The 25,062-nt window shown below is 45.6% G+C and overlaps 1 long non-coding RNA gene across 1 annotated transcript; it reads left to right on the top strand.

The window, feature by feature from the left end:
* Positions 1-435: 435 nt before the first annotated feature.
* On the top strand, positions 436-24,351 carry LOC120986859. Its single transcript, XR_005775819.1, has 3 exons — positions 436-447; positions 4,992-4,997; positions 24,191-24,351. It is a non-coding gene; the product is annotated as an uncharacterized LOC120986859 (long non-coding RNA).
* The last annotated feature ends 711 nt before the right edge of the window (positions 24,352-25,062 follow it).

Raw genomic sequence — 25,062 nt, 5'->3', positions numbered from 1 at the left:
GCATGAGCTGCAGTGGAGTAGACACCTCAAAAACCAAGAAAGGTCTCTGGCTCCTCCTGCTTCCTCTTCTGACCCAGGTGTTGGTGTTGCTGGCAGATCCTCTGTTTGCGGGGTGGCAGGTGGCACTGTCACTCCAGAGGTGGATGAAGAGACCGAGACTTGGTCTCTTCATCCACCTCTGGAGTGACAGTGCCACCTGCCACCCCGCAAACAGAGGATCTGCCAGCAACACCAACACCTGGGTCACCAAGCATCTCCACAATGTCCCACGTTCAGCTCTTTATCTCCCAAACGCTGGAGAGGAAGAGGAAGTACCCCCCTACCCACCCACGATCCCTAGCCCTTAATGCCAGCATTTCTAAATTACTGGCCTTTGAAATGCTGTCATTCCGTCTGTTGGAGATGGATAGTTTTAAAGGCCTTATGGCGGTGGCTGTCCCACAGTACGTCGTGCCCAGCCGCCACTACTTTTCCAGGAGAGCCATCCCTTCCCTGCACAACCAAATAGGGGTCAAAATCAGGTGTGCACTGTGCAACGCCATCTGTGGCAAGGTGCACCTGACTATAGATACGTGGACCAGTAAGCACGGTCAGGGCCGTTATATCTCCATAACAGCACACTGGGTAAATGCAGTGGCAGCTGGGCTTGAGGCGGATAGCAGTTTGGCGCATGTCCTTCCACCACCAAGGATTGCAGGGTGCTTCAGCTTGCCTCCTGTTGCTTCCTCCTCCTACTCTGCTTCCTCATCCTCTACCAGCTCCTTATCCGGTCAGCGTAACACCTTCACCACCAACTTCAGCACAGCCATGGGTAAACGACAGCAGGCAGTTTTAAAACTTATCTGTTTGGGAGACAAACCCCACACCGCGCAGGAGCTGTGGACGGGCCTTGAACAACAGACTGATGAGTGGTTTGTGGCAGTCAGCCTCAAGCCCGGCCTGGTGGTGTGCGATAATGGGCGAAATCTCGTAGCAGCTCTGGGACTAGCCGGTTTGACGCACATCCCTTGCCTGGCGTATGTGCTGAATTTGGTGGTGCGGAAATTCCTTAAAAATTACCCCGATATGTTAGAGCTGCTGCATAAAGTGCGGGCCGTCTGTGCGCGCTTTCGGCGTTCTCACCCTGCTGCTGCTCGCCTGTCAGCGCTGCAGCGTAACTTCGGCCTTCCCGCTCACCGCCTCATATGCGACGTGCCCACAAGGTGGAACTCCACCTTGCACATGCTGGCCAGACTGTGCGAGCAGCAGCAGGCGATAGTGGAGTTTCAGCTGCAGCACACACAGGTGAGTCGCTCGGCGAAACAGCACCACTTCACCACCAATGAGTGGGCCTCCATGTGAGACCTGTGTTCCTTGTTGCGCTGTTTTGAGTACTTCCCCAATATGGCCAGTGCCGATAACGCCGTTCTCAGCGTTACTATCCCACTTGTATGCCTCCTTGAAAAAACGCTCCTGGCGATGATGGAAGAGGATGTGACACAGGAGGAGGAGGAGGAAGAGGGATCATTTCATAGGGTTTCCGGCGAGTAATTCCCAAGTGGCTCCGAGGGTGGGTTCCTGCATCCACAAACGCCAGGTACACAATTGTCCAGCCAGGGCACAGTTCTGGAGGATGAGGAGGTGGAGGATGAGGAAATAGAGGAGGAGGAACCATGTTCACAGCAGGGTGGCACCCGGACAGCTCATGGCCATCACTGGTGTGTGTATGGGGGGATACAGAGACACAGACGATACACCTCCCACAGAGGACAGCATTTTGTTGCCTCTGGGCAGCCTGGCACACATGATCGATTACATGCTGCAGTGTCTCCGCAACGACTGCCGAATTGACCACATTCTAACTTGTGCTGATTACTGGGTGGCCACGCTGCTGGATCCCAATTACAAGGACAAAATGTACCATCCTTAATTCCCTCACTGGAGCGTGATCGTAAGATGCGCGCGTACAAGCGCACGCTGGTAGACGCGCTGCTGGTGGCATTCCCACCTGACAGTGGGGGCACAGTGGAAGCACAAGGCAAAGGCAGAGGACAAGGAAGTGGTTGCCAACGCAGATGGGGCACTGCCAGCACCTCAGAAGGCAGGTTTAGCATTGCCGAAATGTGGAAAAGCTTTGTCAGCACGCCACAACAACCAGCACCACCAGCTGATAACGTCTTAGCAGGAGGCAGCATTTCACCAACATGGTGGAGCAGTATGTGTGCACATGCCTACACGTACTGAATGACGGGTCTGCCCACTTCAACTTCTGGGTCTCCAAATTGGGCACATGGCCTGAGCTTGCCCTTTACACCTTGGAGGCGCTGGCCTGCCCTGCAGCCAGTGTATTATCTGAATGTGTGTTCAGCACAGCAGGGGGCGTCATCACAGACAAGCGCACAGACAATTAAAATGAACCAGGCATGGATCCCTCAGGACTTGTCCGTACCTTGTCCAGAAAAGACATGTATACCGCCACAAACCATCCATTGTTATACTGCAGCGCAATTGCTCATGTTTGTATTTTGGATATTTCACACTCTTTTGGAGTGTACCCTAATTTAAAAAAATTTAATTAAAACCAAAAACCTGTGTGTGCTTCCTTGTCCTCATCCACCGTCGCTTCCACCTACACCGATACGTCCACCGCCTCCTCAAACTCCTGCTCCATATGGAACTCCACCTCATAAATTTAATTATTCTTTTTTTATTTGTACGTGTTTTATTTTATATCATTTCTCTTTTTGGGTGTATAGTACCACTGCTATACCTAGTAGGCCGGTTAAAAAAAAAAATTGTCATTAACATTTTAGGGTGAAATTCACCAATTTTGGTGTGTATAGTACCACTGCTATACCTAGTAGACCGGTAAAATAAATAAAAAAAATTTAAAAAAATTGTCTGTTACATTTTCTGGTGAAATTAACAATTTTTGGGGTGTATAGTACCACTGCTATACCTAGTATACAGTTAAAACAAAAAAAAATTGTCATTTACATTTTCGGGTGAAATTACCCAATTTTTTAGTGTATAGTACCACTGCTATACCTAGTAGGCCGGTTAAAAAAGAAAATTGTCATTTACATTTTAGGGTGAAATTCACCAATTTTGGTGTGTATAGTACCACTGCTATACCTAGTAGACCGGTAAAATAAAATAAAAAAATTGTCAGTTACATTTTGTGGTGAAATTTACAAATTGTTGGGTGTATATTACTACTGCTATACCTAGTAGACAGGTTAAACAAAAAAAATAAAATGTCATTTACATTTTCGAGTGAAATTTAACCAATCTTTGGGTGTATAGTACCACTGCTATACCTAGTAGGCTGGTTAAAAAATAAATACATTTTCGTTTACATTTTAGGGTGAAATTCACAAATTTTTGTGTGTATAGTACCACTGCTATGCCTAGTAGACCGGTAAAAAAAAAATAGAAAAAATTGTCAGTTACATTTTCTGGTGAAATTAATAAATTTTGGGGTGTATATTACCACTGCTATACCTATTAGTCAGGTTAAACCAAAAAAAATTGTCAGTTATATATTCTGGTGAAATTCAACAATTTCTGGGTGTGATGTACCACTGCTATACCTAGTAGACAGGTTTTTTTAAAAAAAATTGTCAGTTACATTTTTTGGTGAAATTCACCAATTTTTAGGTGTAATTTACCCCTCCTCTACCTAGTTGGCAGCTTAATAAATTTCAATAATTTTTCTGTTACATTCTTGGGTTGACATTATACAATTTTAGACGTGAATAAACACCTGCTATGCATAGGTAACAGGGAATAAAATGTAATATATTATTCAGTAATTAATGCGCGCCACATCCTTTCATTCAATGCTTAAACTTTGAAAAGTTTTCACACTTTTACGCTTTAATAATTTCTCCCATATTTCAACTCTATAATTTGAAATTTGAAAAAATGAATCCTCCCTTGGATGTGGTCTCTCTTTCTCACGCTCCCTCTCTGGCCTGGAACCCTGATTCCCCTGCCACCCGTGATCACCATGGTAGGCGCATAAAAGAACATCGAAAGTTGATAGAGCAGATATAAAATTGGATCGTGAACATTACGGGGACATGCGACATGGTGGGGCAGTAAGTGTGCACACGCCTGCATGAACTGACTGACAGGGGTCAGCACCTGCAACTTCTGGGTCTCCAAATTGGGCACATGGCCTGAGCTTGCCCTTTACCCCTTGGAGGTGCTGGCCTGCCCTGCAGCCAGTGTATTGTCTGAACGTGTGTTTAGCATGACTGGAGGGGGTTATCACAGGTTATATTTCCCAATGTTTTGGTGTGTGCCCTAATTTAAAAAAATACTAATACATTTAAAACCAAAAAGAAGTGTAGGCTACTTCCACAGGCACTTCCACCTACACTGCCACATCCACCGCCTCCTCAACCTCCTACTCCATATGGACCTGGTCCTCCTAGAGCAAGATTATTATTTTTTATTTTTATGTATTTTATGTTATTTTAAGCCATTTCCCTATCCACATTTGTTTTCAGAGCACTTGTCATGCTCTTAACCACATTTTGACGACATACAGCCCTCTAGCCCTTTCCATGACATTTTTACAGCCATTTTAGTGCTCAAAAGTTTGGGTCCCCATTGACTTCAATGGGGTTTGGGGTCAAGTTCGGGTCAAGTTCGGGTCCCGAACTTAAACTTTTTTCTGAAGTTTGGCCGTACCCGTCAAACCCGAACATCCAGGTGTCCGCTCAACTCTATTTGTTTTGTTTTAAAGCTGACCATCTTGCACACAGTCATCACACGATATCTCAAACCACATCTATACATTTCCTTCTACCTACAACTGGAAGACATGTCCAAGTGGCTGTATGTTCTGCGGTCCAATGAGCAGTTCCCTTTAATCTAACTATTGTTCATCTTATAACTATCATGCTGACCTTCAGAAACCCAAAGGTAGGGTACCTGTTTAAAATAAAATCCCTGCCTTGGGCACCAAATGACTTTGTTCTGATTGTGCCTTTCATCTTAAGTAATGAGTATAGGTTAAAAGGGTTGTCTCATCTGAACAACTATATCTTCATTTAAAAAGATAGATTCTTTAGCACTCAAATAAAATCACTAATACTTTATTTTACATCCTTGAAAAACATGATAGATATACCGTATTTTTCGCCCTATAAGACACTTTTTTCCCCCCAAAAGTGGGGGAAAAATAGCAGTGCGTCTTATGGGGTGAATGCTGCTGATTTTGCCGAATTTTCAATGATACACCCGCCGCGATGCAGCGCGGCGGGTGTATCAGCTGTGAGGGAGGAGGGGCTGGGGGCCGGCATCTGCTTTTATAATGACAGCGGGGCCCGTGCAGTGACTGTATTCTACTACACGGGCCCCGCTCACTGTATAATCGTATCTGTAATAGTTAATTATGTATATAATCGCATAATCAGCGCCTGTATTACTTACAACTACAAGCGCTCGGTAGGTAGCAGAGAGGAGGGAGGAGGCAGGCCGAGAGGACGGGCGCTGGCAGCGTGAGTCACCACGTCACGCGCCTGCGCTGCCCACTTTATGAATGAAGCAGGCGGCGTGGGCGCATGACGTAGTGACTCACGCTGCCAGCGACCGTCCTCCCGGCCTGCCTCCTCCCTCCTCTCTGCTACCTACCGAGCGCTTGTAGTTGTAAGTAATACAGGCGCTGATTACAGATACGATTATACAGTGAGCGGGGCCCGTGTAGTAGAATACAGTCACTGCACGGGCCCCGCTGTCATTATAAAAGCAGATGCCGGCCCCCACACCCTGTATTGAGGGTCATTCACTACAGGGACACTGTTATGGAGGGGATCTGTGGATGACACATAGCATAAGATGCTATATATGTGTCATGCACAGATCCCCTCCATAACTGTCATACACAGATCCCCATAACAGTGCCATCCAGAGACCCCAATAAGAGCCACCCACAGATCCCCCATAAGTGTCACCCACAGATCCCCCATAAGTGTCACCAACAGATCCCCCATAAGTGTCACACACAGATCCCCCATAAGTGTCACCCACAGATCCCCCATAACAGTGCATCACCCACAGATCCCCCATAACAGTGCATCACCCACAGATCCCCCATAACAGTGCGTCACCCACAGATCCCCCATAACAGTTCGCCATCCACAGATCCCCCATAACAGTGCGCCATCCACAGACCACAATTAGTTCAAAAGCACACCTATAGGTTCAAAATATTTTTTTTCTTATTTTCCTCCTCAAAAACCTAGGTGCGTCTTATGGGCCGGTGCGGCTTATAGGGCGAAAAATACGGTAATTGAAAACACTTTCTGTATGTATTTCAGACATGTATTGTTTTTACTCGTAGCCTATGAGCAATGATAATACACTTTGTCTGAAATGCATAATCTTCTTTTAGGGACATCTTTCATGTGAAATAAAATTTTGGTGATTTTATTTGAATGCTGGAGAATCTATAATTTTTGAATGAACGTATAGCTTCCTCCTGTGGTTGAATCGGGATCGATGGCAGTATGAGAACATCTAATGTGTTAGGCTGACAACCCCTTCTTAAATAGAGGACCATCTGACAATAATCTAATTACCATGGGTCTAGCAGCTGAAAGACTTGGCGTTATCAGTTGATCAGGCCACTTATTTAAAGGGTCACTGAGTCCTCACACAACCTTTGATATGTCATAGCCACATATCAAAGGTTTGATCTGTGGGGGTCTGAATGCTGAGATCCCCACCCATCTCTAGAATGAGAAGAGAGCAGCACTCACATAAATAGCTCTCTCTCTTCCCACTGCAGGCTCAAATGAAAGTCTATGGGTCCAACTCACTTCCATCTTGTGCAGCATCGAGTTGTTAGCCTCATTCTAGCAATCGGTGGGAATCTCAGCTGTATGACATCAAAAATTTTGTAAACGCTCAGTGACCCTGTAATATTTGATTCGACATTTGTTCTTCCATAAGTTATCGCTATAAATTTCATGTACACCCTAGCTTTACTACATGTTTAGATTTTCACATTTTTTAATTTGGATTTTCACTTTGTTCTTTGAATCTTTTTATTTCTTTTTATTTTCTAACTTTTAATGAACTGAGATCTAAGCTAAGCAGATTACAATGCAGCAATGTTTTGTACCATCAATTCATATTACACATGCCAAACATCACTTACAAAAATGTTGAGCCATGCAAAAAAACTGCACATAAAATGTCAAAGTTAACAAAAGTTTAAAAAAAATTGATTATAAATTATAAACATCGCCACCCCAGGAAATAAAACTCTCAAATATATAAATTGTAAGAAGATGAAGGTGGCTGTTGGATCTTCGAAAACTAAGAAGACTCAGTTGATTGACTTACCCATCCTTCTTTTCAAGAGCTCAATCCAGGGATAAAGAGAATAAAGAAGTATTACGTGATATATTCACTATAAGGAGAAACCAGATGGCATGCACCCTGGAGAACTGGGCTTAGGTAACTTAGTTCAGTGACAAGCAGACCACTAGATTTATTTTTAATCTTCAAGAATGGAAATTATTCTGTTGCACTTCCACAGGATTAACAGTTAGCAGATGTAGTGACGACATTTAAAAGGGAAATGAGATCTCACACAGGGTATTCCTTACCTGAAAGTTTCAGGGGTATAAACTGAAGCTTCAGTATAACTCTTTAAAGAAGTGGTCTGCAATCTGTAGCACTCCAGCTGTTGTGAAACTACAAATTCAACAAGACCTGATAGTCTTGCTGGGTCTTCTATATCTCACACCATATTATGGAACTGTAGGCACTCCATGTGCCATCATAGGGCATCTCCTTAACAAAGGCCTAACTTAAAGCCCCTGGGCTCCAAGGCCAAATCTGTAAGAAGACCCCCAACTATCATTAGAGATGTCCCGAACTAATCGCCGGCGAACAGTTCCCCGCGAACATAGCTTGTTCGCGTTCGCCGCGGCGGGCGAACATATGCGATGTTCGGTCCGCCCCTATACATCATCATTGAGCAAACTTTGACCCTGTACCTCACAGTCAGCAGACACATTCCAGCCAATCAGCATACCCTCCCTCCCAGACCCTCCCACCTCCTATAAAAAAGCAAGGACAGCATCCATCTTAGATTCATTCTGAAGCTGCAGTGTCACAAATTTGACTAAGTTATAATTGCAATGCGATTAATACAGGTTATATTAATCGCATTGCGAATTCAACTTAGAGCTGGGTTCCTAATGGTTGTATTGCTAGAATATAACAAAGATTGAGAATATAGTGCTATATTCGTTATATTCGTCAATTCTAGCAATACAACCATTAGGAACTCAGATCTAAGTTGTAATCGCAATGCGATTAATACAGGTTATATTAATCGCATTGCGAATTCAACTTAGAGCTGGGTTCCTAATGGTTGTTTTGCTAGAATATATAACGAAGATTGAGAATATAGTGCTATATTCATTATATTCATAAATTCTAGCAATACAACCATTAGGAACTTAGCTCTAAGTTGAATTCGCAATGCAATAATGCAGGTTATATTAATCGCATTGCGAATTCAACTTACCACACTCTGCGTCAACTACGTAATTTTCCATGGGAGTTTTGCCATGGATCACCCTCCGACATGCCACAGTCCAGGTGTTAGTCCCCTTGAAACAACTTTTCCATCACTATTGTGGCCAGAAAGAGTCCCTGTGGGTTTTAAAATTCGCCTGTCTATTGAAGTCTATGGCTGTTCGCCCGGTTTGCTAGTTCGCGAACATTCGCGGAAGTTCGCGTTTACCGTTCGCGAACGGAAAATTTTATGTTCGCGAAATCTCTAACTATCATCTGCCATGTATACAACTAATGCCTTCCTATGGGGCAGAGGTACATTAGAGCACTGTGACAATCTATTTCTAACAAAGCTAGAACCAGCCCTGAACCTCACATGGATCCAGAGATCTCCCCATTGATTGCTCCGCTAGATTAATATCAGACTGAAATCTCATGGGGAGTGTCTTTTCTGCTAAAGCTCAGGAGACATGTCTCAGCTCTCCCTATCACAGCTCAGGAGGCAGTTGAAGGATAAAACTGAGCATGTGCGGCCATCTCAGTGAGCAGGACAAAGAAATATGAAAAAAGAACAAACATCAGGTGACTCAATACAGGTATATTTATTTTAATAACTCAGTGGCTAATGTAAAATATTTTTCATGGGACAACCTCTTTAAGCCTTATTCCCACGTCAGTGTTTTGGTCAGTGATTGGGAGCTAAAACCAGGATTGGAGCCTACACAGACATAAGGTATGAGGGAAAGAGCTGCACCTGTTCTGTGTTTAGAGCCACTCCTGGTTTTGGCTCAAAATCACTGCTGGAAATCACTGACCAAAACACTGATGTGTGAATGAGGCATTATACAGGGGTGTTTCTAGATTTCTTTTCTGAAATGGAATCCTACCCTTCCCCAAATTGGACATGGGAAAGTGTAAAGATGGACCGTCTAACTGTAAAAATGCTGCCTCTTACAGTCAAAGAAGGGTGCCACCTAAGGTGAAATTTTCTTCTAGCTTCATGGATGGTGGTGCCATATTACAAAGATATTCTTGATAGAACCAGTTCTTACAACAGTCAATACCTTCTTAAGACATGATCCAATCAATGCCAGTTTTTTGTTTTACATAAATTTCGTATGGGTCTAACCACAAAAAACTTATTTATATGAAATTGGAGGAATATGAATGTACAGTAGAGGCTTCATGAACATTTATGGTTTCCATATTGTGGCTTTATACATCTCAGAGCTTATACAGATTTGTAATTCACCCATATGGGTGAGGCTTAAGAGTTGAAGAGAGGTTAAAGAGTTGTGGTCTTCAATCTGTGGATCTCCAGCTGTTACAAAACTCCAGCACCCAGCAGACTTGATATAACTGCTTTGGAGAATGAGATCAACATGTTGAACGAGAAAGTACAAAATATGAACCAGTGTTAGCCTTGCAAGTTTAAAGGGTTTGGGGCAACTCCTTGATAGCAAGTGCTCAAAATCCTGAGTTACAGTGAAAAGTAATGTCCTCCTCCAAGACATCAAAATTCCAATATTATTATGTTAAGTAGAGACCAATCAATCTGTATAGTCCAAAGCTGGAAGACAAGCAAATTATATGAAATGCTCAATTATATATAGATTTATAGATCAAAACACTATATAATTTCTAAGAACGATGAGCCAAGCAGTTCGGACCGAACCAAGTTCGGTCATTACTTTGGTGTTGTTTGGACGGGAGACAAAACCGAATCTTTCCGGGTTAGTTTCAGATTAATCCACTAAACTGGTGCATGACACCAAAAGAAGGCAAATCCAAATAGAAAACAGTAAAATCAGTCTTTATTAATGCATGATAAACCCCCCTGATGAAGCATTAGCGAAAAGCGCGTCGGGACTCCGGAGGAGACAGCTTCTTGGTATGGCTACACATTTGTATATCAATTGCTTGGGCTGCCTTAGTATGTACATTGATTTGAGTTCATGCACTTGCACTTTATTTGGGTCTCAACATTATATCATGTAGTGTGGTATATACCCTGGCTTATTAATTGTCCAACCATATGCCTGTATTTCACCATTAGCCTGTACCACTTGCTAGGGCATTGTTAGCCTTGTTTATGCTTGTACCACCAACCATTTTAATACTGTGATTTCTAGTTTTATCATGCATTAATAAAGACAGATTTAAATGTTTTGTATTAGTATTTGCCTTCTTTTGGTGTGATAATTGAGGGGCACGGTTCCGGGTTAAACTATTTTGCCCCAAATACTTTTTTGGTGTAAACTGGTGCATGGCGCCATTTTAGTGCACATGTTGGTGGGAAAGGAGCACTAGGGGGAGACTAGGACCTGTGTCTGTGCCTGTTATCAGACGTGCAGGTGCAGCTCAAAAGCAGCTACTACAAGCAAATACTTTCATTTTATTTCTCCATTTTCACAGAAATCCCTTTTTTTTGTGGGGTTCAAAATATAATTAAGGATCAGCATAAAGGTACTGCATCAATACAGAAATTTCCCCACAGTCCAGGCAGGCTGAATTCAATCAATAGACCTCTCCTTGCTGCTAGTGCCCCATATTGCCACCCTTGAAATTAATCTCAAATGGTTAATGTAGTTAAAATCTATCATCAAAATCTATTTTTGATAATGCATAGATGACATCCAGAACTGATCTTCTCGCAAACCAGCTACAACAAATATCTTCAAGGGCAGACATACTAATGATAAATTTGCAAAAAGTTTATTTTATTAGTTTAGAGACCTTGCTCTGTTCTCTCATTGTCACCTTAAAATTTTGGCAGCGCTAGTGGGCTAGGAAATGCCAGCCATTGGTTTAAATCTTCATCAACACAGGGATATTCTGCAATGCTAAAGTTAAAGTTAAACTATGCCCAGAGAAAAACGATGACCGAAAATAATGCATCTTGGGACATGACTATAGTTGCCAACAGTCCAGAATTTGGTAGGATTATCTCAAATTTTCAGAGACAATCCCAGCAAATTCAGCTTGTCCCGACCCGTGGGCATGAGTGTTTACAGTTGAGTCATGGGTGGAAAGGCTTAATTTCCCCAAATTTACCAACAGAAATGCTAGAACGAATAACTAAAAAGTAAAAAGTGTTCAGAGCTAGTTGCTGCAGCGCCGCTCCCAATATACAAGTACCAGAAAATCCCTTTAAAGAACCCTTCCTTCACTCCAAAAAAATTCACCTGATGTGTCCAATAGATAGCATGGGGTGTTACTGGAATTCATAGTGCTGTAAACCGACCCCCAACTTGTTGACGTTAATGAAAAGAGAAGCATTGAACAGTTGACTTGAACAGGAAGGAGCCGTCCCATGCACTTCAATTACAGTTGTAGTTGTAATTACACTGCTCGTTGCTGCAATGTTGACGGAGAGCAAGTAAACAGTGAAGAGAAGGCTGTGCTCGTATAAGCTGTATATACTGCATTCTCTTCAAACAGCTGATCGGCAGGGGTGCTGGCAGTCGGACCCCCAACGATCTGATATTGATGACCTATCCTGAGATAGGTCATCATTATACAAAAAGCGTCCAACTTGTTTAACTTAAACAAAGAGCATCATTCTGGAGGACCCAACGCACAAATGAATCACATAGACTGCTCATTGATTTCATTGAGACACGTGTAACTCTTCATCTGTGGTGTAACTCTTCAACTGTGGTGGTGCCGTGATCAAAATGAGCACTTGCCACTAGGTTTAACCACACATTACATGTGATCTTAGATCATCCCAATAGCTGGACCCCCTGTGAACACCTTATATTTTGGAAACTCTTCTAATACACGGTTGTGTCCAAAATGGACAACCCCTGAAAGTATTGTATCTATACAATCCAGGAATATAAATGTGTCACTACCAGAGCTTTGGGACGTTCTCACAGCTCTGTTTCTCCACCCCTGTGATGATGTCACTACTAGAGTTTGGAGGAGTTCTCACTGCTCTGTTTCTCCGCCCCTGTGATGAAGTCGTTACTTTCTTTTTCCTTCCTTCCAGCTGTTCCTCCTGCGGTTGATTTCCCTGCCTTTAAATCACCCCTCCTCCTATTGTAGGGCGTGGATTATATTTCTCATTTCAGTTGTAGCTCTTGCTTGAGTATCTTCACTTGTAGCTATCAGTTCACTGGACCTGTGTTCTGCTGCAGCAAGCACTCCGGATATTGCCAGCTGTCCTTGGATCCGTCTTCTCTGCGGCTGCAGCACCTTCAGCTAAGTGTGCAGACATTGTTGTGTACCTGGTTATTTTCTGACTGGATCTGAGGTGGCCACGGTTCCCTCCATATACTGAGCAGGGCACCGGTGGCCGTGCCCCTTCCACTATTGTAGGGGTTACAGTGGTCATCAGTCTTAGGTACGTGGGCATGCCTCGTTCCGCCATTTGGATCCGGACATGTGCTTTAGCAGCATAGGGAGAGCTTTGAGGGTCTGACAGGGGTCACCCTTTATCCTCCCTAGTTTGGGTCCGGTCAGTAGCTCTTTTTACTGTGTATACTCTTGTTGCTCACATACAGCCGTGACATTATAATCCACCAAAACCGTCCTTTTTTGACATGGATCCGCTTTCTGGCCTGGTTGACCGCATGCAGGGTCTTTCTTTGGAAGTAGCGGATCTCCGTCAATCTATGACTCAGCTCCAAGCATTGGGCTCTGCTCCGGCTCATGGAGTCTGTTGCGAGCCAAAGGTCTCACTTCCGGAAATGTTCTCCGGGGGCAGTGAGAATTTTGTTCGCTTCAGAGAGGCATGCAAACTCCATTTTTGCTTGTGTCCCCACTCCTCTGGTAAGGAGGAGCAGAGGGTGAGGATTGTCATCTCCCTGCTCAGGGGTAATGCTCAGACTTGGGCTTTTTCGCTGCCATCAGGGGATCCCTCCCTTCGATCCGTGGAAAGATTTTTCGTGGCCCTGGGGCAGATATATGATGACCCGGATCGTGTTGCTCTGGCTGAATCTAACTTACGTGTTTTATGCCAGAACAAACTGTCTGCGGAGCTTTATTGTTCTGAATTTCGGAGATGGGCAGCTGATTCAGGTTGGAATGATGCTGCACTCCGGAGTCAGTTCTGTCATGGTCTCTCAGAGAGATTGAAAGATGCGTTTGCTTTCCATGAGAGACCAACGTCCTTAGAGTCTGCCATGTCATTTGCGGTACGCCTTGACAGGCGTCTAAGAGAAAGAGACAAGACCTCTCTGTCCAGCCATTGTCAGTCTAGGGGCAATGGTGCGGACTCATTCAGTGTGCAGGGACCTCATCCTGTCTCGCTCCCCTCTGAGGAGGAGCCCATGCAGCTAGGTCGACTTGCCCCTGATAAAAGAGGATTTAGTCCTCAGAGTATGGTGTGTTTTTGTTGTGGGGGCATAGGTCATTTGGGAAATGTTTGTCCGTCTAGGAGATTCTTGAACTGTACTAAGAGCGATAATAAGAGAAAAACCTCAAAAGGTAAATCTTCAAGTTCTGCTTCATCTGCTACTTTGGGCAAAGTTGATGTAGGAATTGATGCTTTTCCTCTGACCTGCAGTTCCCGTTTTCTCCTGTCTGCCAGGGTGGCGCTAGAGAGCAAGGTCATTTCTTGTGAGATTTTTGTCGATAGTGGAACGGCCGTCAATCTTATTGACACTCAATTTGTAGCCATGCATGGTTTTCAGGTTTGCACATTAGAAAAGGATATACCTGTTTTTGCTATTGACTCTGCACCACTCTCACAGAGATCTCTGAAGGGCATTGTTCACAATATCCGGCTAGCTGTAGGTGACACTCATGTGGAGGATATATCTTGTTTTGTCCTTAACGGATTGCCTTCTCCTCTAGTTTTGGGGTTACCCTGGCTCACTAGACATAACCCCACTATTGATTGGCAAGGAAGGCAAATAAATGAGTGGAGTGACTTTTGTAGAGAGAATTGTCTCACAGCGACTTTTGCAGAGGTGTCTACTAAAACTGTGCCATCATTTCTCTCTGATTTCTCAGACGTGTTTTCCGAGAGCGGTGTTCAGGAGCTACCTCCTCACCGGGAGTTTGACTGTCCCATTAACCTCATTCCCGGCGCCAAGCTGCCAAAAGCACGCCTCTACAATCTCTCACAACCGGAAAGAATCGCAATGCGAACTTATATCTCCGAGAGTCTCGATAAGGGGCATATTCGTCCCTCAAAGTCACCTGTGGCCGCGGGTTTTTTTTTTGTTAAAAAAAAAGATGGCTCTCTGAGACCTTGCCTAGATTTTAGGGAGCTGAACCGTATCACGATTCGCGATCCCTATCCCCTTCCTCTGATCCCGGACCTCTTCAACCAAATTGTTGGGGCCAAGGTGTTTTCCAAATTGGATTTGAGAGGCGCGTACAACCTGGTCAGGGTCAGAGAGGGGGATGAATGGAAAACGGCCTTTAATACCCCTAACGGGCATTTCGAGAATCTCGTTATGCCTTTCGGCCTGATGAATGCTCCGGCCGTCTTTCAGCATTTTGTTAATAGTATTTTCTACCATTTAATGGGGAAATTTGTATTGGTGTATCTTGATGATATTTTGATTTTTTCCCCTGATGTTCAGACCCATCAGGATCATCTTTTTCAGGTTCTGCAGATTCTGCGGGAAAATAAATTGTACGCCAAGCTGGAGAAATGTCTTTTTATGGTATCGGAGATTCAATTTCTGGGTTTTCTCCTCTCAGCTTCTGGTTTTCGCATGGATCCGGAGAAGGTCCGTGCTGTACTTGAGTGGGAGCTTCCTGAGAATCAGAAGGCATTGATGCGCTTTCTGGGTTTTGCGAACTATTACAGAAAGTTCATTTTGAATTATTCCTCTGTTGTCAAACCCCTTACTGACATGACAAAAAAGGGGGCGGATTTTTCCTCTTGGTCGGAGGAGGCGCTTGCAGCCTTTTCTAAGATTAAAGAGAGTTTTGCGTCTGCTCCCGTCTTGGTGCATCCCGATGTTTCCTTACCTTTTATTGTTGAGGTGGATGCTTCCGAGGTGGGTGTGGGTGCAGTTTTGTCCCAGGGCCCTTCTCCTGCCAAATGGCGACCCTGTGCCTTTTTCTCTAAAAAACTCTCCCCGGCAGAGAGAAACTATGATGTGGGAGATAGGGAGTTGTTGGCCATCAAGTTGGCTTTCGAGGAATGGCGCCATTGGTTGGAGGGGGCCAGGCACCCTATCACCGTTTTTACCGACCATAAGAATCTGGCATACTTGGAGTCGGCCAGGCGTATGAATCCGAGACAGGCCAGATGGTCTCTGTTCTTCTCCAGATTCAATTTTGTCGTTACATTCCGACCTGGGATCAAAAAAGTGAAGGCTGATGCTCTCTCTCGCTGTTTTCCAGGAGGAGGAAACTCTGAGGACCCGGGTCCCATTTTGGCGGAGGGGGTAGTTGTTTCTGCTCTATATTCCGATTTGGAGGCCGAGGTCCAGGCTGCCCAGACTGAGGCACCTGCCCGTTGTCCTTCTGGGAAGTTGTTCGTGCCTCCTGAGCTACGTCACAAACTCTTCAAGGAGCATCATGATACGGTTCTTGCTGGTCACCCCGGGAGTAGAGCCACGGTAGATCTCATTGCTCGGAGATTTTGGTGGCCGGCTCTTCGTAAGTCGGTGGAGGGTTTTGTGGCTGCTTGTGAGACGTGCGCTCGCGCTAAGGTCCCTCGTTCACGGCCTTCAGGTTCCCTTCTCCCGTTACCCATACCTTCCCGTCCTTGGACACACCTGTCCATGGACTTTATCACGGATCTTCCTCGTTCCTCGGGGAAGTCGGTGATCCTGGTGGTGGTGGACCGTTTTAGCAAGATGGCTCATTTCGTACCTTTCCCTGGTTTACCCAATGCTAAAACGTTGGCGCAAGCTTTTGTCGACCATATTGTTAAATTGCACGGCATTCCCTCTAATATTGTTTCCGATAGAGGCACGCAGTTTGTGTCCAGGTTCTGGAAGGCTTTCTGTTCTCGCCTGGGGGTTCGGCTGTCCTTCTCTTCTGCTTTTCACCCGCAGTCGAATAGTCAGACTGAGCGCCTCAATCAGAATCTGGAGACATATTTGCGCTGTTTTGTGGCAGAGAACCAGGAGGATTGGTGTTCATTTCTCCCTCTTGCTGAGTTTGCTCTGAACAACCGTCGTCAGGAATCTTCTGATAAGTCACCATTCTTTGGTGCATATGGGTTCCATCCGCAGTTTGGGACATTCTCGGGAGGGGCTCTTTCTGGTTTACCTGAGGAGGAGAGATTTTCCTCGTCTTTGTCTACCATTTGGCAAAAGATTCAGAGTAATCTTAGAAAGATGAGTGAGAAGTATAAGCGTGTGGCTGATAAGAGACGTGTGCCTGGTCCGGACCTGAATGTGGGTGATCTGGTGTGGTTGTCTACAAGAAGTATTAAACTGAAGGTTCCCTCCTGGAAATTGGGTCCCAAGTTTATTGGGCCTTCTAAAATCTTGTCAGTCATCAATCCTGTTGCCTTCCGTCTTGATCTTCCACGGGTTTGGAAGATACATAATGTATTTCACAGATCTCTCTTAAAACCATATGTCCAGCCCACGGCACCCTCCTCTTTGCCTCCTCCTCCGATTTTGGTTGATGGCAATCTGGAGTTTGAGGTTTCCAGAATTGTGGACTCTCGCATTGTCCACGGTTCTCTTCAGTACCTCGTTCATTGGAAGGGTTATGGTCCTGAGGAGAGGATGTGGGTTCCGGTGTCGGACATTAAAGCCACTCGCCTCATCAGGGCATTTCATAGGGCTCATCCTGAGAAGGTGGGTCCTGGGTGTCCGGAGTCCACCCGTAGAGGGGGGGGGGGGGTACTGTCACTACCAGAGCTTTGGGGCGTTCTCAAAGCTCTGTTTCTCCACCCCTGTGATGATGTCACTACTAGAGTTTGGAGGAGTTCTCACTGCTCTGTTTCTCCGCCCCTGTGATGAAGTCGTTACTTTCTTTTTCCTTCCTTCCAGCTGTTCCTCCTGCGGTTGATTTCCCTGCCTTTAAATCACCCCTCCTCCTATTGTAGGGCGTGGATTATATTTCTCATTTAAGTTGTAGCTCTTGCTTGAGTATCTTCACTTGTAGCTATCAGTTCACTGGACCTGTGTTCTGCTGCAGCAAGCACTCCGGATATTGCCAGCTGTCCTTGGATCCGTCTTCTCTGCGGCTGCAGCACCTTCAGCTAAGTGTGCAGACATTGTTGTGTACCTGGTTATTTTCTGACTGGATCTGAGGTAGCCACGGTTCCCTCCATATACTGAGCAGGGCACCGGTGGCCGTGCCCCTTCCACTATTGTAGGGGTTACAGTGGTCATCAGTCTTAGGTACGTGGGCATGCCTCGTTCCGCCATTTGGATCCGGGCATGTGCTTTAGCAGCATAGGGAGAGCTTTGAGGGTCTGACAGGGGTCACCCTTTATCCTCCCTAGTTTAGGTCCGGTCAGTAGCTCTTTTTACTGTGTATACTCTTGTTGCTCACATACAGCCGTGACAAAATGTCACTGAGATGAGTTGCCATATAAAACATTACACAGGAACTGAATAAAAATAAGGCATAGTTCAGTGGGACTGTTGTCAAATGTCTGCCCCAGATATATTCAACTATAAACCAAGCAGAAGTCGGAAAATTTGTGAGGAAAATTTTTAGCCGTGGAGGAGTACGGAAGTTGCAGTAATTCAGACAGATAATAAGTAGGCCTACACATGCAAGCTGGAGGCTGTTGAAGATTTGGTCAACAAGACCGGACAAAAAAACCTAATATGCAGGAGGTTTTTATCTGGTAAAAAGACAGGATCCCGAAAGGAAACTGAATGGACTCCACCATAGTCAGTGGTGTCTGTTCGGCTCTGTTCCTGTCAGTTAGGCTGGATTCACATCACGTTTTTGTCATATGTTTAACATACACAAAAAAAACTTTAATGTTAAGGAATTCCTCAGACAGATGCCATACTGAGGCATCCGTCACCATAGAGTTCCATTGTAAAGAAAAAATGTATACGTTAACTACGCTTTCCTGCAAAAAAAAACATATATGTGAACATATATGGGTTTTTATTACCCTGGAACTCTATGGTGACGGATGCCACAGTATGGCACCTGCCTGAGGCATCAGTTAACATATATGTTTTTTTGTATAAGTTAAACATATCACAAAAAAACAGCCTTATGTCCCCGATCCAGCACTTCTATTATTTTCATTGTTCTGCTCATCCAACTGAGCAGAACAACAGAAATAATTGCGGTGCTGTGAACGTGGTCTAAGAGGTGGGTATGCAGGGAACCATTAATAATCTAAATAACATCGGGCAATTATAGAGAAGTGATAAAGTCCAGTCCAATATGGCATATCTTTACTGTACTTTATCACTTGGCTATAATAGGCTGCCTGCATTCACTATACACTGCATTATATACATCAGACACACTGCATGCCATATGTAGTACAGTGTGTGTGATATATTTAGTGCAGTGTGTGTCTGTAGTGCAGTTTGTGATGTCTGTAGTGCAGTGTGTGATGTCTGTAGTGCAGTGTGTGATGTCTGTAGTGCATTGTGTAATGTATGTAGTGCAGTGTATGATGTATGTGGTGCAGTGTGTGATGTATTTATGGCAGTGTTTGATGCATGTGGTGCAGTGTGATTTCTGTAGTGCAGTGTGTGATATATTTAGTGCAGTGTGTGATGTCTGTAGTCCAGTGGGTGATGTCTGTAGTGCACTGTGTGATATATTTAGTCCAGTGTGTGTGATGTCTGTAGTGCAGTGTGTGATGTCTGTAGTGCATTGTGAAATGTATGCAGTGTAGTGTGGAATATATGGAGCGCAGTGTATGATGTATGTGGTGCAGTGTGTGATGTATGTGGTGCAGTGTGTGATGTTTTATGACAGTGTGTGATGTATGTAGTGCAGTGTGTGATGTATTTAGTGCAGTGTGTGAAGTATGTGGTGCAGTGTGTGATGTATTTATGACAGTGTGTGATGTATGTAGTGCAGTGTGTGATGTATGTAGTGCAGTTTGTGATGTATGTGGTGCAGTGTGTGATGTATGTGGTGCAGTGTGTGATGTATTTACTGCAGTGTGTGATGTATTTATGGCAGTGTGTGATGTATGTAGTGCAGTGTGTGATGTATTTAGTGCAGTGTGTGATGTATGTGGTGCAGTGTGTGATGTATTTAGTGCAGTGTGTGATGTATGTAGTGCAGTGTGTGACGTATGTGGTGCAGTGTGTGATGTATGTGGTGCAGTGTGTGATGTATTTAGTGCAGTGTGTGATGTATTTATGGCAGTGTGTGATGTATGTAGTGCAGTGTGTGATGTATTTAGTGCAGTGTGTGATATATGTAGTGCAGTGTGTGATGTATTTATGGCAGTGTGTGATGTATGTAGTGCAGAGTGTGATGTATGTGGTGCAGTGTGTGATGTATTTAGTGCAGTGTGTGATGTGTGTAGTGCAGTGTGTGATGATCACACACTGCACTACATACATTACACACATCGATACATTGCTGCTCTGTCACCTTGTACTGCATGTCAAATTGGATGTCTGGGCTAAGCTATAGTTTCCCACCGCTCTGAAACTCCCCTCCTCTTCAGCTCCACTGCCGCCAAGTTCGCCGTGTTCTCGGCCCAGCGCACCAGTCCCCCTACTCTCCAGAGTACAGCGCCTGCCTGGGAGCTAACCTCTCCTCCTAACAGCTCCCACCTTCTGCCCCCTGGTGCAGGACACGATACCACTCTGGCAGCCCACCTAAACACAAAGCTGCTTGCTGTAACGAGCTTTGTTATTGGATGTTTCAGGCACAGGCAACATCACTGCGCTGCCTGAGCTGTTCACAGATCGCCCTGCGCTGATAAAAGGCAGAAAAAGTCTAAGACGCATTGGTACGTTTTAGATTTTTTTCAGAGAGTAAAATCGCCTGAATAAGCATCTATGACACTTGTACAGCTGTAATAAGGACCTCTGATACCCAGTAAATGTCTTACAGCGGATTAGTTCCCAGGTCCTCTGTCTACTCGATCAGATAGTCTCAGGCACATAAAAAAATGCAATCCAAAGCACAGATTATTTGGGGTAAACTGGCCAGCTTTATTTGCTTTTCCTAGAACAAAAAAAGCAACTTAACATCATTTATGCAAAGAAAATCTTACGTCGGAATTTATCACTCCATCTATGCTAGACGCAAGTGGTACCTAGACGCAAGTGGTGTCTATACTCTGCCCTCTCCACTTCCCGAAAAGGGGGTGTGGTGGCAGGGGGCTATTGGTCCCGGAACATTTATCATCATTTATGGCAATTTTCTGGCTTAAATGATGACTGAAATTTCAGTTTAGGCGCACAGCCACCTGGAGAATGTGCCTGTAACGGAACACCGAGCACCCCGACCAGGTACCTCCGTTGATAGAGGCTCCTAGTGCTTCCAGAGGACTCTAAGCACTCCACTTGACACCGTAAGCACACAGACCCCACGAACCGCCGAAGCTCGGTGGAGGTCTCGCCGTCTCCTACCCACCCTGGACCTACGACAAGGCTCCAGGCTCCAGTGGGTGAACCTCTCCTAAATGCAGAGACAGGAACCAGGAACAAGCTCTTACAAGAGCTTATACTCAGGGGAGTATTATGATATAGCAATCCCCAAGAGTGTAGTTATCCCATCCCCCAAACATAAGCCAAGACTTCATAAAGGGGCAAAGCAGGAACTCTTTAATGGGTTATTTTTCAGCCTTTTATGCAGGTCTCCTAGCAAGGGACACTCCCCCTGGGGCCCTTGTAAAAGACTGTGACAGTTTATATTTTAGCCAATCACATGCATTTACAGTATTGAAACCCTCCCAGCAATTGTACACAAAATCCCCTTCCCTCTGTCTGTAACGCAATCAACAAAATACAATGAGCATTGTCTGAGACGCAATTAACTAACACACTGGCATTGTCTGAGACGCAATCCACAAAATACAATTACCAAACGTAATGGGCTAACTTAATCACTACCAGACAGAAAACACACATTTTTCCCAACACACAGAAAACACCTCAAAACCCCACACATCCCCATAATGTATACATCCATGGATAGCTCTGATCTGGGTGAACAACATATCCAACAACATGTCTTCTCCTTCAAAGTTAGTATGGGCCATAATCCTGGGGCAGGAGGCTGGCAAACAGCCCCCTCCAAAACACCGTGGCGAGGTTGGTTTCGCCACACATCTCCCCCTCCCAGGGAAGACTAACCAGATACCTGACCTCACGCCGGTCAGTGCCTGGGTTAGTCTGGCAGTCCACCCACAACCCAATACTGGACCTGTTGAATTTTGGGGCCTGACTCTGTTCTGTATGTCCCCAGCTGTTGAGTGGGCATCTGCTACTCCTTGCTTCCTTGTGGTTCTCTAGCTTGGAGCTGTAGGTACTTGGTGGGCAGAGGCCGACTGTGCTCTGCCCAGATGCCAGCTCTTCCGCTGGGGTAGCCAGTGGGGAGTCAGCCTCTGGACAAGAGGATAAGGGAGGGCAGAGGCCGACTGTGCTATGCCCAGATGCCAGCTCTTCTGCTGGGGTAGCCTGTGGGAAGTCCGGCTCTGGAGAAGAGGATAGGGGAGGGCAGAGGCTGACTGCGCTCTGCCCAGATGCCAGCTCTTCCGCTGGGGTAGCCTGTGGGAAGTCCGGCTCTGGAGAAGAGGATAGGGGAGGGCAGAGGCCGACTGCGCTCTGCCCAGATGCCAGCTCTTCCGCTGGGATGGGGTCAGGGAATCCTGCCCCCAGGACCTTGTTGCGGATCAGCTGTGGAGAGGAGGGATCGTTTACCTCCTCCTCCTGGCATTCCTGCAGGGTTGGTGGGGGATCCGTACCGGCCATCCAGCATCCCGGTAGGCCTGGTGCAGAGACTGCGGTCCCATCTGCACCATCGGAGTTAGGGGTGCTGTCCCCCTGTGGTTGGGGAGAGAGACCAGTTGTCTCCTCTCCCTTCAAAGTACACTGCCGCTGGGGAGTGAGACCGACTGTCTCCACTACCCGTGATGCTGGTTGTTGCAGGGGTGAGGGACCGACCATCTCCTCCCCCTGGACTCCCAGTGGCAGTTGGGGATCTGGGCCGCCTCCCCAGCCACCCTGTTGGGCCGGTGGAGTGACTACGGTCCCATCTCCACCTGCCAACTGGGGTTCCTCCCAGTACCAGTCTATGAAGTCCCCTACCTCCACAGTTGGTGAGGAAGTAGGGGATACCTCAGCTGTGACTTGCCAGGGGTAGGGCTGCAGGTCTGGGCCTGGTATCCAACTGTCTTGTATCTTGCGCTGGGCTTGAATGGAGCGAAACAACTGTTGATAATCTTGCTCCAGCTCCCACTCCCTTTGGACCAGAAAGGTCAGATCTGCCCTCACCCCACTAGTTGTAGGCCAATTGTGCAAGTCCCCCCTGTAGTCAGTAATGTCCCAAAATCTAGATTCTTCTGTGCTCCCAAAGTCAATGTCTTCAAAAGACTCCCACAATAACCCAGGGCAATAATATTCCTCACCTTCGGGCTTGGCGTACCCCTCCATCCATGGAGACTGTCGTACTGTGTCCCACCATAGTGCTTGGTAAGCGTCATCCAGCCAGGTTTCCTGCCATACCAGTGTCTCAAGCTCTGACATCCACTCCGTCAATGGTTGCTCTCCCAGTAGAGGTAGTCGCAGCGCCAATCGCATTCATAATCTCTGCTCCTCACTGGGAAGACTCTCACCCCTCCGACGCTGCACGTCCTCCAGGGCCTGGTGCCATATGCCTTTCCGCTCGGCATCCCTGTAATCCGGGTGATCTTCCTCATGGAATGCTGTGCAGGAACCAACGGCATCCATATTGCTGTAGCCAGGGGCGCTGTACGGATACTAGCGTTGCCCTCAATTTTGTAAATCCACGAACAGTGTCTCCGAGCTGCTTCTCCTCACACTAGGACGCCATCCCACTGCTGCCACCAATGTAACGGAACGCCTAGCACCCCGACCGGGTACCTCCGTTGATAGATGCTCCTAGTGCTTCCAGAGGACTCCAAGCACTCCACTTGACACCGTAAGCACACAGACCCCACGAACCGCCGAAGCTTGGTGGAGGTCTCGCCGTCTCCTACCCACCCTGGACTTACGACAAGGCTCCAGGCTCCAGTGGGGGAACCTCTCCTAAATGCAGCGACAGGAACCAGGAACAAGCTCTTACAAGAGCTTATACTCAGGGGAGTATTATGATATAGCAATCCCCAAGAGTGTTAGTTATCCCATCCCCCAAACATGAGCCAAGACTTCATAAAGGGGCAAAGCAGGAACTCTTTAATGGGTTATTTTTCAGCCTTTTATCACGGTCTCCTAGCAAGGGACACTCCCCCTGGGGCCCTTGTAAAAGACTATGACAGTTTATATATTAGCCAATCACATGCATTTACAGTATTGAAACCCTCCCAGCAATTGTACACAAAATCCCCTTCCCTCTGTCTGTAACGCAATCAACAAAATACAATAAGCATTGTCTGAGACGCAATTAACTAACACACTTGCATTGTCTGAGACGCAATCCACAAAATACAATTACCAAACGTAATGGGCTAACTTAATCACTACTAGACAGAAAACACAGATTTTTCCCAACACACAGAAAACACCTCAAAACCTCACACATCCCCATAATGTATACATCCATGGATAGCTCTGATGTGGGTGAACAGCATATCCAAAAATCACCCAGATCCGAGCAGGGGTTCCCGAATTCCATGAAATTCACATTTGGCCAGCCGCAAGAATGGCTTTCCTGCCCAAAACAGTTCCACAGATTTAAGCTGTGCAGCTGGTCTGTCTTCTCCTTCAAAGTTAGTATGGGCCATAATCCTGGGGCAGGAGGCTGGAAAACAGCCCCCTCCAAAACACTGTGGCGAGGTTGGTTTCGCCACAGTGCCTAATTTATGACGTGGTGTGCGCCTCAAGATTGAAATAAACTCAAGTGAACAGCACACCTAGAATATGAGTGGTGGGTGCACATCTCCAGAAGAAGTGGTCAGCTTCCAATATAGATAAGATACTCCACAAAGCAGGAAAATAAAAAATGGAGACAGCACGTCCAAAATGTGGAATTTATTCCAGATGCAACGTTTCAGGTAGAAAACTTGACAAAGCTCTCTACCCGAAATGTTGCATCTGGAATAAATTCCAAATTTTGGACATGCTGTCTCCATTTTTTATTTTTCTGCTTTGTGTGGTCTGGACCTCGTCCATAAATTAAGAATGTCCTCCAGCAGCGCAGGGTAGATCAAAGACCGGCATATGACGCCAGTCTTTGATTTCCCCCCATATGTTCCCTGTCTTTCAGGTAAAGGCCTCCTGCCTAGCACCCCAAAACTCATATGTATTTTTCATACAGTTGAGTCAAGTTTTTCCAGATGTAAAGTGGACAAACTTATGCCAAGTGTATGCTTTGCTGGTGAACAACATGGGTATGTTAGAATTTTCTGAAATATAAGTCAAACATACAAACCAAATTTAGTGAGCATATTTAATGCATATACATAATGGAAATTTTTATTCTGGCTTTTTTCTATTTTAATTTTCTATCTACAGAAGTAACAGGGTTAGC

Source organism: Bufo bufo, chromosome 1 (assembly GCF_905171765.1).
Source record: "Bufo bufo chromosome 1, aBufBuf1.1, whole genome shotgun sequence".
Classification (NCBI taxonomy): domain Eukaryota; kingdom Metazoa; phylum Chordata; class Amphibia; order Anura; family Bufonidae; genus Bufo; species Bufo bufo.
Note: the sequence above shows the minus strand (reverse complement) of the source record. Positions and strands in the feature narration are given on the sequence as shown.